This window comes from Schistocerca piceifrons, chromosome 5 (assembly GCF_021461385.2).
Source record: "Schistocerca piceifrons isolate TAMUIC-IGC-003096 chromosome 5, iqSchPice1.1, whole genome shotgun sequence".
NCBI classification, from domain to species: Eukaryota; Metazoa; Arthropoda; class Insecta; order Orthoptera; family Acrididae; genus Schistocerca; species Schistocerca piceifrons.
Window position 1 is genome coordinate 25,335,507 of NC_060142.1, and position 13,691 is coordinate 25,349,197.

Genomic DNA, 13,691 nt, shown 5'->3' on the forward strand with positions numbered 1-13,691 from the left:
AGATTTTCGTAGTTGGTTATCAGAAGAAACAGATACTGGCGAGATACAGCAACAGGCAACAACTGCAACAGGGGTCCGATACAGAAGAGGCGGGAAGCGAACCAGTCACAACCATCATGCTCACAGCGGGTACGAACGTCAGTATTTAAGAATGCCGGGTGCAGGGTGCAGTCACTACAAAAATTCTGGTAAAATAGTTTTAAGCTGAAACTTGGTTTTCCGAATGTGATTCACCGTAATAAATTTGAGTTTTCAAGCATAATGGTTGTGTCATATCTACTAACATGTTTTCCGAAATTTGCATTACCATGATATTAATTTGTATCTGCAATGGTATCCGTAGAGAGTAGTTATGTGTTGTGGCCTTTTGAAGTAGCCATTTTGTATAGTCAAACGATTGTACCGAAAAGATAGCAGAGGACCTGCAAGACAATAACGTTATGTGTGTTGCATACAAATCAGGAGAAACGCAATGCAGGTCTTTGGGGTACTTTTGAACACGATAGTACGTTATTCTACTCGAACACACGAATCTACATTTTTTTCGGGGGATAATTTTGTGCTTTCAGTTTCTTTCCAAAACGTGCAAGTTATGATTTCTATTTGCAAAAGACTATGAACCTTGCGAGATCGCTGGCTCGCTCCACGTCTCCTGGAACACAGTCCTTGGCGTGGAAGGGGCGTGGCACGTTTGCCGCGAGTGGTGTGGAGGCCTGCCTTTTTCCGGGGCACAGGCTGTCAGTAAAGCAGGCGGACAGCACCGGTCTGACCCGCGGGGCATCGGGCAGGCTGTCTGTTCTGCCGCCAGCGTGACTGCCGAGCTGGTCTGGGTCAGCGTCTTCCGAGCGCGACGGAGCTGCACCGGAAACGAGGGTGGACACACTACTACTCTGGTCGACCGGGTCTTGAGGCGAGCGGTGGGTCATCGTCATCCACACATCTTCTGGCGGCTCCAAATTTGTCACTGCTTGTTATCCCACAGCGGTTTTGTAAGCTCGGTGAGCTATTTTTAGTTAGCTGCTTCGGGCTGAGACCACGCGGCATTCGTAAACACTGACCTTTGCACCCGCTGTGTGCGTGATGGTTGTGACTGGTTCGCTTCCCGTCGCTTCTATATCGGACTCCTGTTGCAGTTGTTGCCTGTTGCTGTATCTCGCCAGGCGTCGCTAGTATCGAAACGTAATCGCTTACGTTTGGTAATTGTCGTACAGTCATAATTTCATTGTGTGCTTTAAATTATTGGGGTTTTGTAAATTTCTTGTAGGTTCATTATCATTAATTGTGACGTACAGGGCATTTTTCTTGCCTAATAACTTTTGTGATAAATGAAGTTGTTTTCTTTGGTTATTTCAAGTCGGAGCAAGTTTATACGCCTCACAGGTCTTATTGCTCGTGTCTTTGTGAGTCATACTTCCAACCAAATTTTTGTTTACGTAGGTGAGGTTCACCAGCAAACCGTTCGAGTCTTCCTTCCACCTATGTTTTCCGACTCACGCGACAGTGCTCACCATTTCCGCCTCGGGGCGTGATTCGAAGCTGCAGCGCGGTTGGCCGCTGAACTTCTTTACTATCAAGTGTAAGTGGGTATGGTTGCCTTGGCCAATTAGCTTGTTACCTTCTAGCGATTTTTCACGAATAGTTCTCTACGCTATTAGCGTGTAATCTGATACGTCTTATCCGTTTTACTTAAAAACTGCTTCTCTGTTCATCAGGATATCATTTTACGTTAATACCTTGGGGCTTGTACCCACCACCGAGCGGGGTGGCGCAGTGGTTAGACACTGGACTCGCATTCGGGAGGACGACGGTTCAGTCCCGCATCCGGCCATCCTGATTTAGGTTTTCCGTGATTTCCCTAAATCGCTCCAGGCAAATTCCGGGATGGTTCCTTTGAAAGGGCACGGCCGACTTCCATCCCCGTCCTTCCCTAATCCAATGAGACCGATGACCTCGCTGTCTGGTCTCCTTCCCCAAAGAACCCAACCCAACCCCTTGTACCCACTGGTTGCTTAGGAAAGGAGGGGTGTGGTGAGCAGTGTAATCAGACTGCCCTAAATAATTTCAGGACCGTTCATCCGGACCACATTGCCCTAAGTGTGGTGGTTTCATATCTAGCAGCTGTAACTTTCTTTGTTTCCTTTGAATGAACTCCTCCTTACGTAGACCTCAATAATATGTTTATTTTGGCCGAACACATTCTAAAAATGTTTGTGGTGTACCTATTTGAATATTGTTTTCGCAAAACCTTCGAAGAGATTGTTGTGTAACATTAATTGGTGAAACATTACGTTGCTTCTTTTATTAAAATTTGCTGTAAATATTTCAACAATAGTAGCCAGTGGCAAACAATTTTTATATATATTTGGAAAGAGAATAACATTTGTCGTAAATTTAAAATTTGGTACTAACTTTTTTGTTCGATTAGCAGTAACTGTTCTTGAGTAATTTTATTTCATTTAACAGTTTAGTCTCAATATGCCAAGGGCCTGTTGGGTTAAGTAAGGATGTTATTTTACTGACAAGTCTCAGTAAAAATCTTAATACGAATGGTGTTCAGCCCTTATTTGGCCAAAGCAGTTTTTATAAAAACGTAAGCTTTTCGTAAAATTGGTCCTTCATTCTCACATAAGCCTGAATAGTGGATAAGGAGCCGTTACAAGTGCATTCTCAGAAGTTTTACAGCGTCTGTCCCTCTTATTTGTTGGTATTCACGTGCTGTCACTGTGATTCGAACGTTCGGTCAGATCCATAATATGTGTCATAAATTAAGCATTCCGTAGCAGACGGGGCATGGGTAAATATAAAGTCAGCGTCAGGTAGTTCGCGTTTCCTGAACCGGTGACCTGCGCTCTCCGTCTGACACACCTTGCTCAGGTTTTCCTGCTGTTTTTGTCAAATGGTCCGATTTTTCTGCTTTTTTTTGGCTACAGTGGCCGCGGTTTTTTGCTGTTGAGTCTGCCGTGCACGCTCCCCTATATTTGACAGTCACACAACGTTTTATTATCGTATGTCGTAGTGTTCGCCATTTGTTAAAATTGCGTACATGGCCGTTTAAATTGGAATAGTATTCCCGATTCGTTTTGTTGTCTACGTGCATACGACATACAGTTGGCTTGTAGACAATGTTCTATTCTCGTGTTTTATAATTTTATATTGTTTTGTGTTTTATGATTTTTGATTCCAGCCAAAATTTGATTTGTGGCTATTGAAATGAGAGGATATTGGTGATTCGTTCTGGTGTGCGTGTGTTAAACGTGCAGACAGTAGGAATTACAGAGTAATACAACTTTTTCCAATGCACGGCGTTGTGGTACAGTATCCAGTGGTAACAATATGAAAGACCAGAGAGTCTCGGTTGCAAACCTGCATTTTTATTTCATTTATCCTCCAGTCGCAGGTTTCTCCTTATACAAGGGAAATCCCGAAGATTGGCTAAAATTTACAGACGCGCGAAATTTGGCACGGACTTCAATGAGAGATGCCTTTAATAGGTTCCACAACGAAACATTGTCTCAAAATTTGGTAGAAAATTCGAAGAAATTCTGGTCGTATGTAAAGTACACAAGCGGCAAGACGCAGTAATTTCCTGTCAGGAAGGTCGCAGTTCGTAGTAATAGACAGCAAATCATCGAGAAAAACTGAAGTGATATCAGGTGATCCCCAGGGAAGCGTCCTGGGACCTCTGCTGTTCCTGATCTCTATAAATGATCTGGGTGACAATCTTAGGTTGTTCGCAGATGATGCTGTAATTTACCGTCTAGTAAGGTCATCCGAAGACCAGTATCAGTTGCAAAGCGATTTAGAAACGATTGCTGTATGGTGTAGCAGGTGGCAGTTGACGCTAAATAACGAAAAGTGTGAGGTGATCCACATGAGTTCTAAAAGAAATCCGTTGGAATTCGATTACTCGATAAATAGTGCAATTCTCATGGCTGTCAATTCAACTAAGTACACGGGTGTTAAAATTACGAACAACTTCAGTTGGAAAGTCCACATAGATAATATTGTGGGGAAGGCGAGCCAAAGGTTGCGTTTCATGATAGGACACTTAGAATATTGCTGCGCGGTGTGGGATCCTTACCAGGTGGGACTGACGGAGGACATCGAAAGAGTGCAAAGGACAGCTCGTTTTGTATTATCACGTAATAGGGGAGAGAGTGTGGCAGATATGATACCCGAGTTGGGATGGAAGTCATTAAAGACGTTTTTCGTCGCGGTGAGATCTATTTACGAAATTTGAGTCACCAGCTTTGTCTTCCGAATGTGAAAATATTTTTGTTGAGCCCAGCCTACATAGGTAGCAATGATCATCAAAATAAAATAAGAGGAATCAGAGCTCGAACAGAAAGGTTTAGGTGTTCGTTTGTCCCGCTCGCTGTTCGGGAGTGGAATGGTAGAGAGATAGTATGATTGTGGTTCAATGAACCCTCTGCGAAGCACTTAAATGTGAATTGCAGAGTAATCATGTAGATGTAGATGTACAAATTGACTGGAAAAATATGCTGTTAAGCACGCAGGATACTGCGCATACAAATGTCCCGGCAGCAAACCATCGTGCTCTGAACTTGGGAAAAAAACCATTCTGCGGTGTCTGACATAGAAGTTGTTAAATACACGGGAAGACACGCCTAAACCGCTCGAAAGCTCCATCAAGTAGTAATCCTTGACAGAATTTTTAAAAGGTCCTCGCGCGGCGTCCTTGTAAGCCATGCGGCGCCGTCCACAACCGACTAGCTGCTGGGGCTTCCACACGGGTTGGACGGGATTTCCCTTGTACTTGATTTCTACGTCGTACACCGCACAAATTTATTCTTAATTGTGACCATGGTTGTTTGCTACTGGACATATGTACGGGCAGCATCCTGTGTGTTTCGACACCCTATTTTGCCAGCCAGTCTGATGCCTCGTAAAAGGCGACACGTCTCACTGGAGGATAAATGAGATAAACATTTCAGTTTTGCAACTGGGGGGACTGTTTGTTGTTTCTTAACAAACAGTCCCCCCGGTTGCAAAACAGAAATTGCTGTCAGAGACGTCCCTGGTAGAGCAGGAGTGGGACCAGCCAGCGGCGCCGCCGGCCGCCGTCGCCCCCGCCGCCCCCGCCACCCCCGCCGCCCGCCACCGCCGCGTCTCCGGGGCGCCGGTACTTAAGTGCGAGGCTGGCGGCCCGTGGCCGGGAGTCGGCGACCGTCGTCCGGCGTCTGTTGTGTCCGCGAGTCCTGCCGGAGAAGGAGCAGGTCTGTACCGTGCTGTGCTGTGCTGGGCTGGGCGCGCCGGCCGCCGCTGCGCGCCTGCGCTCTGCTGCCGTGCGTCTCGGGGCACAGCTGTCGTAAGAAGAAACGCGACTACTCTGTCAACAGCTTTTCGTAGGTGCTAGGTCTTTCGGTCGGTTCGATGCTGCCGCCGTCTTTCGCTATCCTCTTTCTCATTTCTAAGTATCTATTTCCACCCGACACCTGTTTTGTAATGACCTCGTCGCTACTGCCGTGGGGACCGAGATGCCTCTGTTGTTACGGTAGGCCGAGTTTGTGGGTTCGTGAAACGGCTTCTGGTGCGGCACACCGCTAAGACAATATCTCCCTGCCACTATTACACAGCTATGCCCCAGAGTCAGGTAACAGGATAGCAGAACGAAGTTTCTACAACACTCCAATAAATTAGTAACAAAGTCACACAAATGAGTTAAAAGTTTTCCTTATCGTTGTGACTAGTTGAAAAAAGAAGTCTGTAACACAGCATATACCGATGATCAAAAAGTCAGCATAAATTTGAAAACTGAATAAATCACGGAATAATGTAGATAGAGAGGTACAAATTGACATACATGCTTGGAATGACATGGGGTTTTATTAGAACAAAAAAAAAAATACAAATGTTCAAAAACTGTCCGACAGATGGCGCTTCATCTGCTCAGAATAGCAATAATTAGAATAACAAAGTAAGACAAAGCAAAGATGATGTTCTTTATAGGAAATGCTCAATATGTCCATCATCATTACTCAACAATAGCTGTAGTCGAGGAATAATGTTGTGAACAGCACTGTAAAGCATGTCTGCAGTTATGGTCAGGCATTCGCGTCGGATGTTGTCTTTCAGGATCCCTAGAAATGTCGGTCGATCATGATACACTTGCGACTTCAGGTAGCCCCAAAGCCAATAATCGCACGGACTGAGGTCTGGGGACGTAGGAGGCCAAGCATGACGAAAGTGGCGGCTGAGCACACGATCATCACCAAACGACGCGAGCAAGAGATCTTTCTTTTTTTTTGTTCTAATAAAACCCCGTGTCATTCCAAGCATGTGTGTCAATTTTTACCTCTCTGTCTACATTATCCCGTGGTTTATTAAGTTTTCAAATTTATACTGACTTTTTGATCACCCGGTAATAAAACACAAAAAAGAGCACTCGATGGCTAAGTGCAAATAATCGTAGATAAACTTCACGGTACATAGCAAACCCAATTTACAACAACTGTCCGTTCACTTCTAAGGGTTCACTAAACGACATTCCCTGTCTCTAAGTCAGCCCTACACTATAATCTGTAACCAAGTGCGGCGAGAACTCTCTTCTATCTTCCGAGTACGCTTCTGTCCGTTGTCGCCCGGTCATCGGTGGATTCTGCATATGCTTCCAGCAACAAATGAAATGCAGCTGGATTGCGCCACAGACATACGTCTGAGTTGTCCCGTACTGTAATAAGTGTTTCCCACGCACATCTATAATCACCTGTTCTTCATAACACTGTAAGTTCCCCATTATGTATTTCTGTACGACATTTAGCCCAAATTTACCTCCCACTCTATAAAAGGCTACGTATTACCAGCACTATGTACCAACTAGTTGTTATCTAACTTAAACTCGTATGCTATCCTTTGACTAAACAGAACCTCATTTGAATTCCGCTGTAACTGGTCTGAACACAACTTGTCTTTATATTAAATGTGCAACAGAAGTAAAACCATTATCTTGTCGTAACCAAAATTTTCACTTTCCTCGTTCCTTGAGAACATTTACGCAGATTTCTAGAAAGCACAACAGCAAACAGTGAGCAAGGGGCGGCTAAGCTAGATTTCTATTTTTAAATAAAATTTCCAAACAAAATTCGAACTGCTGCATATCACATAGTGAAAAGTGGTAGTGTGTTATGATAAACCTCCTTTAAACAGCGAGATGGGGACAGTAACTATTACTATGAGATAATATTCCAAGACAACGGTTTAATAATGAAGTATGTATTCCAAAAGACAGAGTAGATCTTCGGGTGATCTTCACACATAACATTGGTCTGAACAATACGAACCTAACAAAGGGAACAATGATTTAAAAAAGGTACAATGTCAACATATAATATCAAAAAATTAAACAGATAAATCACTTGATATGTTAGTGCATAAGGCAGGAAAGTGGGGTGGTTTTTCTCCCAGTTCTCAACAAGTGAAGAAAGTTAACCAGCTGACAACAGTCATTCCTTCAAACTAGCTGCGCAGTGCTGCAGTCTTACCTCATCTCCTTCTCTGTTTTTCTTTAAACAATAAGGTTATTCAAAATTTATATTCGTTCTGCCTTTCCATATAAACATCATAACCGTCCTTGGTGTTCTTCACAAAAAATGTTTCAATATTAATTATTTTCTTCATCTAACAGATAAAATCACAAGTCAACGTAGCACTGATGAATACGTCCACCACCTACAACAATATAACCAAGAATATATCAGACTATGCAAGGGCAAGGACTGTGCCACAACAAAACCAAAAATTGTTTAACATAACTTGCTCTCTCTCTCTCTCTCTCTCTCTCTCTCTCTCTCTCTCTCTCTGAGGTGAACTCCGATAACTTACAAAAACCAAAATGCATGCCCACCTTACATGTCCTCCACCTACTCCGAGAAGAATTTTGTATGAAAGTCATTTCGGATAGGAATGGGTCCATGACAAAATTATAAACGTTATATATAGGGCCATGTGAAACATGTTACAAAAACAAAGAGAAAAATAGCTTCACAAAAAGAAAGAACTATGAGTAAAAATTATTTACAAAATTCAAGAACATGGCAGTGAAGTAATCAGTAGAATTCACCACAGATTTGCTATCATTTTTCATGTTGTCTATGAGAACGTTCTGTACAGGGCTATTTTGAAAGTTTATATGTCACATTTTATATTATAGTCAGTAGGATTTGTGATTACTCTGTTTTTGTAGCACACAGGAAGTAGGTTAGAGAATGTCTGCATCACACAAGACCTACATTTGTGAATGATAGTACATATGGCAGCAGTGATCTGCACAATGAGAGTAGGCAGAGAGTGTTATTGTCACAAACGACCAAATTTTCTCATCTCGTTACAATTTGTCACTGTTGTGGGAAGTTACGTGGAAGCAGACTCAGCGAGGCTAAGCTCAGATTTCAGCTGTCAACCCCGAACGTGCAGAAACAGTGAAGTACGTAGTAGTATCTACTGTAAGCAGGCTGTAGATCCATTGATAATTCCAAAACCATCTTCCAATATCGAAGAGTTCCTTATAAAATTCAGCTGCAGCTTGTATAGGTGAAGCATACCAACATTTGGCAGAGAATGTTCCATTATATACAGACGTATTTCCTCTGCCCTGGCAAGTCTCTATCGTTTGTGGTGCATCGTACATCAGCCACAATTTGTCACATTTATAATATACAATTATCTACAATAAGACACGAGTAACAAGATTTTAGATAGTTGTACATGTGGGCTGCACATGTAGTGTAATGGTAACAACAGATTTCTCTACATAAAAAAGCAAAAAAATAGAATCATGGTTTTGTAATAATGAATTACAGAAACACCAGATAAATAAACCCTCTCAAACAGTGTACGGTAGTACTCATGATAAGAAACAATTAATAAATGTATACTGAATGACCTACAGAAAATTCTAAATCCATTCAAATAAATAAGTATACATGTTCACCAGTAAAATATACGAAAGTATAGGAAGCCAAGTAGAAAGAGACATATAAGGATAACACATGAGGATAATGGTCACACACACACACACACACACACACACACACATACACATACACACACACACACACACACACACACACACACACACACACACACACACACACACACATACAGGTAAGGAGAACACAAATACATAAACATGGTTTCGAGAGTAACCAAGTTTCTCATCAAAGAATGCTTTTGCAGTCAGTCAAACGTCAGTCTGTTGCTATACCTAATATACCTAATATAGTCAGTAAGTAACACGCTATTTAGTTATATTTCATCCTTTAGTTTGTGCACCTCTTAATCATTTTACCTATAATTTCATCAAACTTACAACAAATACAACTGTTTACTTTATCTCTCTGCTTCTTTCAGCCATATATTTCATAAATTCTTATAAGTCCACATTATTTACCTCCACAGCCCTACTTAACCATCTGTCATCTTTGCCCTACCTAATCATATTTCATCCGATATTTACCCTACCTGATTAACCAGATTATTTCATCACAAATTCTTCTTCTTCTTTGCTCATGTTTACGTTGTACGATTTCCTCTCTTATCTTTTTTCTTTTGCTACCTCCTTAACGTCTTTCATGATTTCTTACAAATCTTTCATGGCTTATGAGAGCTCACTACAGTACCACACTAAACATAATTGTTGTACTAATGGCGCCACATCCTATAGTAACAATTTACACTGAGAGTATACATTATAAAGAAACTCAACTAATACATAAGTGTAAGAGGCAAATTCAACCTGAAAATTCCTTAAGTTAAAGCGATGCATATTATTATGCGAGAGCATATGTAAATACAAGAAGATGTATAGTGTGAAATGTCAAACATGTTAGTAGAAAAATATATAAAAAAAGGATATTATCCTATGCCATGGCAAAAACAATAAAGTTGAAAAGTATCCCACACATTTCCTGCGCCTCATTTCTCTTATTGCTTTTTTTTCCTGATTTTAAGTAGACTGTCTACCAATGTAATAGCTCGCGAGTCATGAATTTCATCTTGACTTCCAAAAATTCGCAAACACTTAGAGTGATGGACAATATTGTTATGCCATCGTTTCATACATATGTAAATTTTATCTGTTAGACAAAGAAAAGGAAAATTAGTTCTACAGAATTCAGTAGAAGTTAAATTTTGAGTGCAAATACCTGTATACAAATCAGAAAAAAATGTGATTCATCAGTATAAGCAAGAAAATAGGAGCTACCACAAGGACAAGCCTCAAAAAGTGCTGAGACAGCGTGTCACTGTACAGAGCAGCATCAGTGCTGGTCCAAGTCTTTGCAAAACATTTTTCATGCACAAATAGAGACAAAAACGTACAGTTCTCTAATTACTGTAAAATTTGCGTAACTTTTAAATGTTGTTCCAATGAAAAAAATGACACTGTATGTTTAATTAAAAGTTAAGTAATTTGCATCAGATAATCATAAAGATCCACATCAAAGAAGTAACTGTGTTACCTCCATTCACTCTTGTCATCTAATCATATCTTTTCAAAAAGACTTACCTTATATGCTTACAAACATCATATTACAACATTAATCATATTTGTTGTCTTTGTCTCAACACACACTTCAAAAAACAATTCACTGCTCTGTTTTCTTTCACTTATTTCCACATAAAGAACACTTCATAGCTATAACTGCAAATATTTCACTTCAGGAAACACAACTTCATTACCCCACAACAGATGCTGAAAAACTTCTTACATCAAAATACCTATTACTCTTCTTTCCAGACAACACAATTACCATCGGAACAGCCTTTATACGTCATGAAAAGTGGTAGAAAATGTTATATATCTTTGTATTGTCATCACTGTGTACAGCCAAAAAATATTTCTCTGGCGAACAACACATCGCTGGTAACCTATGTATGCTCTCGGAACTGGTTTAAAAAATACCGTCAATGTTTATTATATCAGAAATTATTTGCAGCTACACGAATTCTAGATCATATTTCCAAGTTCGCAGCAACTTGTTTAGTGTTAGCATCGTAGCAACAAATCGCTCGATTTGTTGCACGATGAATGAAGTTTTCTGCGCTACAAAAATCATCCGATTCTTGTCAAAAGTCGTCTGCAGCGCGGTGGGAGTCGCTCTGGCATGTGGTGCAGTAGCATCGCCAACAGTTGCTGTGTGCTGTAATGCAAGAAATATTTTAGAAACAGTTAACATGTAGTTCTATCATCTGGGTACAACTTTCACGAGTCACTGTCCTGTATTGCCTTCTCGCCGTTGATTTCTCTCGGGTTTGGTGACGTGACTTCAAGTATTTCTATCTGTCGCGCTGGGCTTGCCCTTCCACAGTTTTTTCACGGTGTATTGTGATATTGATTACTGTGACAATGCTGGTTTTGACTATGTTTGTTGCTATTTGCGTAATTGTTGCCGTGAGGACTAGTTTGCGGATTTGATCTGCCTGAATCGTGCCCATGAGTATTTGCAGGCTTACCATATGAATCAGAGTAGTTTTAGTCGTAATTTTGGTTGTTATGATAATTATGATTACACCTGTTCTCATTACCGCAATTCGTGTGATGTCTGTTATCATGTTCATAGTCAGAGGTCCGGAAATTACTTCTGTGACAATAATCATTATTCAACTGTATGACTTGTTACGTCATATGGACGATGTCGGTTATCCCGTCTGTAAGTGTTTCTGTGGTTATGTCTATTATGGAAGTTCCCATAGTTTTTGTTTTCACGCTGCACAGAGGTGTCGTAGTTTCTGTAGTGATTTCTGATGTGTTCTCTCGTTAAGCTACTGTCACCGTATAAGTCCAATTCTTGAATCAATTCTTCTAAATCATCCTTACATCTGCCGGGCAAAATTACGTCTCTCAAATGTGTAGGTAACTTTGTTAAACAAATGCGAATTAGCTCTTTGGTTTTACGGATTTGATAGCTACTGATTTCTGCGTACCATGTCTTCAAAGTGTTTTGCTGGACTAGAGAAGTCAAAGTTTAGTAACATTATAAACATTATAAAGCTATGTGTTACCCAATTCACTGTCGCATCTGGTTGTGTGCAACTGCTCTCGTGGAAAATCGCCTAGACGCCATAAATGTGTATGGCCAACAGAGTTTTCTGAGTATGAATGTAAACAGTCATATTCGTCCTTTTCGTCTTCGCGGTTAAGCTTCCATTGAATACGCTCGACTTTTTCATTCATAGTGTTCCTATAACACTTATTTTCCCGATTGATTTTTCTCCTGGTTGTATTTAAAATTTGTTAATGACCGATATTGTGCTGTGTCTGAAAACTGTACTGGCATTTTGTCATTTGAATCCGTGACTGTACTGGTTGTGAGTTTTGAGTCAAGCCATCCATCCTTTCTTTAACCGTACTTAACTGTTCCTTTTGTTCTATTTTCTGATTTGTTTTCCTGTTTTCGCATTCAATTCTCAGGTTACGTACCTGTCATCAAAACTATTAAGAAATGGTTGAAGGTCATTTTTAATTTCTTCTCTAAGCGCTATTCTGTTCTCTTTCTATTATTTCCTGTTTTCATTTTCTAATTATTTTATTTTTTGGCTAACTGATTTACTATTTTCTTCCTGACATTTTTCGAATCTTTTAACTATTTCATTCCGTGCTTTTTCAAACCTCTGACAAACTGATTCCATCAAATTTGCCAGACTCACGTCTTGTGATACAGCATTATTACTCGCTGAAGGTGTTGTGTGTCCCACCTGTTCATAAGAAATTGACGCAAAACCTGATTCTGACGGATCTTCTACTAGTTACTGTAAAATTTTACACCACTGTGGAGACTTTTGTGACTTTCGCTAAACTGCAGCGACTTATCGCCGACCTACCCAGCTCCAGGATTTACGTGTTCATTGCCCATCATTTGTTCTGTTTAATTATTGTTCATGAATTGGTTAATAATTGTGGATCCGTGCAATTTCGTAAACTAGTGGTAGTTGCTAATTGCTCCAGGTGGGTTATTTATCCTGTACCGACTCCTTGTTTTGTAACACTGTCTGCTGTCTTGTATTACGACGTATTTTCATAATGTTTTCTGTTGCGACAAACATGATTAAATACTGGTTAATAATTGTGGATCCGTGCAATTTCGTAAACTAGTGGTAGTAGCTAATTGCTCTAGGTGGGTTATTTATCCTGTACCGACTCCTTGTTTTGTAACACTGTCTGCTGTCTTGTATTACGACGTATTTTCATAATGTTTTCTGTTGCGACAAACATGATGAAATACTGTTTCTCGGGGAAAAAAATTACTAAAATGACCTAACAAACAAAAAATCTACTATCTTGTACGCAGATACTCAATACTGAATGAATACCACATAAAATCTGTACTATTATGCCAACTGTTTACGTAGTAAAGTAATCGATAGTTATCATACGACACAAAATTTCACAAATTGAACACAAAGTTTTAAATAATTTGTCCGAAAAAGAAGTACAACATTAGTAATTTTTTTTTCCTTTCGAGAAATGTAACACTATCTGACTACGTATTACCAAAAGACCAACAAACTATCCTTGCAGAAGAGGTCGACATACGTAAGTTTCTGTATGAAATTTAGCCCACATTTACCAAAGCTATACACCCACAAACTGTTATTCAACGTAAATTGAGGTGTAAATGATTGGAATACGTTTTATCTTTATATTAAATGTGCAACGGATGTAAAACAATTAT

At 40.3% G+C, this 13,691-nt stretch overlaps 1 protein-coding gene across 1 annotated transcript in view; it reads left to right on the top strand.

The window, feature by feature from the left end:
• The first annotated feature begins 5,182 nt into the window (after nt 1-5,182).
• The window catches only part of LOC124799227 (cytochrome P450 6k1-like), a 148,210-nt gene continuing 139,701 nt past the window's right edge, over nt 5,183-13,691 (top strand). The window contains exon 1 of the mRNA XM_047262766.1: nt 5,183-5,237. The gene's annotated coding sequence lies outside the window, so the exon portion shown is untranslated. The remainder of the gene's footprint in view (nt 5,238-13,691) is intronic.